Source organism: Microtus ochrogaster, chromosome 7, assembly GCF_000317375.1.
Source record: "Microtus ochrogaster isolate Prairie Vole_2 chromosome 7, MicOch1.0, whole genome shotgun sequence".
Taxonomy (NCBI): Eukaryota; Metazoa; Chordata; class Mammalia; order Rodentia; family Cricetidae; genus Microtus; species Microtus ochrogaster.
Window position 1 is genome coordinate 36,679,823 of NC_022014.1, and position 4,269 is coordinate 36,684,091.

Sequence of the window (4,269 nt, forward strand, 5' to 3'; positions counted from 1 at the left end):
GGTTGTGAGCCACCATGTGGTTGCTGGGAATTGAACTCAGGACCTTTGGAAGAGCAGGCAATGCTCTTAACCTCTGAGCCATCTCTCCAGCCTTAAACGTAATTCTTACCTAATAGTAGTCTCTATTGTATATAGTTTTACTATGTTAAAGTTAAAACCCTTTCCTTTTTATTTTGACAAAAAGGGGGAAAATGTTGCTAGATATTTGATTACACTGTATAAAGATATGTCACTGTGATTGTTCTAATAAGAAGCTAAATGGACAATAGCTAGGCAGGAGGTATAACAGGGACTTGTGGGCAGAGAAAGCTCTGGGAAAAAGAAAGGTGGAGTCACCAGCCGGATGGAAAGGAAGCAAGATGGGCATTACAGAGAAAAGGTAACCGAGCCACATAAAAGAACATAGATTAAAAGACATGGGTTAATTTAAGTTATAAGAGCTAATGAGATGAGACTAAGCTGTAGGCCAAGCTTTTATAATTAATAAGTCTCCATACCATTTTTTTTTGTGTGTGTGTGTGTGTGTAAGCTGATGTCCCAAAGAAAAAAATCTATCCACACTAGGGCCTAAGGAGGAAGGATTTGTAATAAGCATTACAAATAGAGGATGCAGAGACATGGGACCTCTTCCATAGGGATGGGTTCTATTCACGGAGAGACAAAGCTCAGGATTAGGCCCTAAACCATGCTCAGGATTTTGCGGGACTCGAAAGCTGGCTCCATAGAAGAGCAAAAAGATCACTGGGTGAAAAGTGACTTTTCCTTCCCTTGAACAAAATAGGCCTGAGTGTTTAGTAAGCCTGGCTCCTCCAAGGCTTTCTCTAAGCTGTGCCTTCTCCATGTCACAGCCCTCCGAAGAAGGACATACTCCAATCCAGTTTCCCCAGTGTTTCCTGATCCTTCCACAGTTCTTTGCTACTCACTCACCTTTCTCCCCCTCTGTTCCCCTGGCCTATACTCCTACCCACTCCCCACATAATAATTTGTTAGCATTGTCTAGGTCTTCCATTTCCATATATATATTGGGTTGTTTTTTTTTTTTTTTTTTTTTTTTTTTTTTTTTTTTTTTTTTGGTTTTTCGAGACAGGGTTTCTCTGTGGCTTTGGAGCCTGTCCTGGAACTAGCTCTTGTAGACCAGGCTGGTCTCGAACTCACAGAGATCCACCTGACTCTGCCTCCCGAGTGCTGGGATTAAAGGCGTGTGCCACCACCGCCCGGCTATATATTGGTTTTTTGAGACAAGGTTTCTCTGTAACTTTGGAGCCTGTCCTGGAACTCCTTCAGTAGACCAGACTGGCCTTGAACTCACAGAGATCCGCCTGCCTCTGCCTCACAAGTGCTAGGATTAAAGGCGCGCACCACCACCGCCCAACCTCCTTAGATCTATTTTGAACATCCAGTGTCATCTTAGAAAACTGAACGTCCCCTAGCGCCGCCCTGCATCACCCCCTCTGGAGCTCCGCTTCGTCAACCACACTATGTTGTCTTTTATTTCTTTTATTATTATTAAATTTTTCAGCTATTTTACATCCTGGCTGCAGTTTCCCCTCCTCCTGTTCCTCCCCCCTCACCTCCTCTGCTCCCCCATCCACTTCTCTGTGACACTCACTAGGCTCTGACCTTACTTAACTCCTGCAGCTTTTTCGCCTCCTGCATGAGGTTACCCTTCTCTGGGACAAGCCTGCTGAGCTTTGCGTTAGCCGGATGACCTGTGCGCTCCCCTCATCGCCTCACCCCAAATGTGGAGAACGTGGGTCACACAACATGTGCTGAATGAACAACCGCACAAAAGCAAGGCTGACTCAACATTATAAAATCTGTGTTATTCTCTTATAGAACATTAGAGAGAAAAAACTGCACCCCAAAACCATTTAATAAAATAATAATGTCAATCCTGCTCCCCTCTCTCAACAGGGTTTCTCGGTGCAGCCCTGGCTGTCCTGGAACTCCCTCTTGGAGACCAGGGTAGCCTCAAACTCAGAGATCCTCCAGACTCTGCCTCCTGAATGCTACGATTAAAGGCATGCGCCACCACCACCTGGCTTAATTTCTCCTTCAAATATGTTGAGTGAGTTTACAAACACAAGGGAAAAAAGTTTTTTGTATCAGGGTCTCGTGATAGATCCATAGCTGTCCTGGAACTCACCACGCAGAAGAGGCTGGCTTCAAACTCACAGAGACCCACCTGCCTCTGCCTCCTGAGTGCTGGGATGAAAGGTATGCGTCACCACACCTGGCACCTCACAAAAAAAATTCTAACAAGCAATCTAGCTATCATAAAGCTTTTGAAATTTGTATTGTTTGTTTATTTATTTGTTGCACGGGTGGCTGTACCCTGTGTAACTGTGAAGGTCAAAGGACAACCCACAGGTATCAGTTCTCTCCTTTGGCCACGACACAGCGATGGAGGTCAGGTCCTCAAGCTCTGCTGCAAGAGCCTTTCCCTGACAAGCTCTCACCGGCCCATCCCACAAATCTTTTAAAAGCCAGACATTGGGGCGCATCCCTAGAATGCCAGCACTTAGGAAGTGGGGCAAGCAGATCAGAAGTTCAAGGTCATTGTCCCCTGAACCAGCAAGTTTGGGGACAACCCGAGCTGCTCTCCTGCTAAGCCACGTGTTCTCAGCCCCGAGTTCTAGCAATCAGTTGAAATCAGGGAGAGCACCACGAGAGCTAAAAATAGATCCCACTGAGCTCGAGCCACAGCCACTGACAGGCACTGAACACTTCCCAGCATCCCTTCTGTTGGTGTGTCCGGCTGGTTTGTCTGAAGCTTTCTCTCCAGTAATTTCCTCAAGATAATTCCTTTTTGTTTTGTGTCTTGGTGTGTGGCGCGGTGAACATCACATTCCTTGGTGAAACACTAGAAGTTACCCCGTTCAAAGTAAAGGATTCTGCGCAGTCATCTAGCTACGCCCCAATCAAGAAATGAGCAGCAGTCAAAGCCCTACTGGGGCAGCGAAGATGGCTTCGCGCGTGCACACACACACACACACATGCTGGAGAGATGGCTCAGCAGTTAAAGAGCACTGGCTGCTCTTCCAGAGGACCTGGGTTCAATTCCCAGCACCCACATGGCAGCTCACAACTGTCTGTTCCAGGGGATCTGGCACCCTCATACAGACATACATGCAGGCATACACCACATAAAAATAAAAAAAAAAATTTAAAAACACACAATAATAATGATGTTAATAATTTAAAGGCACTCAGGATTGCAGTTAGTGACAAAGACAATGCAAGAGTTGCTGCAAGCATGCGATAGGTCCTACCTCTTCTAGGGGCTGCAGTGGGGAGACTATCCCTCTCTCCATTGGTGCTCTGAGCTGTGATGTCTGCTTTGTCAAAGGGCGTGCCACCAAGAAGTTTGGAGTGTACAACGCAAAGGCAAAGCAAACTCTGAATCATGACTCATTTCACTAGGTGGGCACCTGGTGGCACTGGAAGGACCTTGCCACTTTGCTTATGCTGAAAGGCCCTATGGGAGGCTCTTCGGCTTTGGCCTATCACTATTACTGTAACAAGACCCGAAATAATCAACTTATAAAGAAAAACATTGATTGTGGCTCACTGCTTTGGGGTTTCTGTCCATGATCCGTTGGCCTCCCTGCTTAGGTCGGAATGGAAGGGCAAATCTGTCACTTAAGGTCCAGAAAGCAAAAGAAAAGAGGACCAGGTCCTGTACAATGTCCCCCTGAATGCTTTTCATAGGCTCCGCTCCTCAAAGGTTCCAGCTCCTTCCAAAAATGCCAAATTGGGACCACACCTATAACACAGGTACCTGAGGACCCTTAAGACTAAATATCACAGGACTGGAGAAATGGTTCCGCAATTAAGAGCACTGACTGCTGTTGTTCTTTCGGAAACTACAACTCCCATGCTCCCTCTGGACTACGGATACCTGTGCGCACCCTTGCGCTCCCCGTTAAAAAGGCAGGGCCACACGAGGCTCTCTCTCTCTTTCTCCCTCTCTCTCTCCTCTCTCCCCCCCCTCTTTCTCGTTCTGCCTTTCCTCGTGTGTCCCACATCCTTTGCCCTTCTGTGTTTCCCTCCCCCATTAAAGTGGACCCACGTGGGAGCCGCCGTGTCGTGTCTGTGTTTGTTCCGCCGTGCGTGTCTGTCCTGTGCCCCATGTTCAAGAAGAACACCCCTGCCTTTTATTATTTTTTAAGAAGAACAAACTGGTGCCGTGATCGGGGACTTCTTGTCCCAGGCCTTCCACCTGAGGCCCGGCCTTCGGGCCTGGGGCGCGCCTCCCGGAGTGCCGGA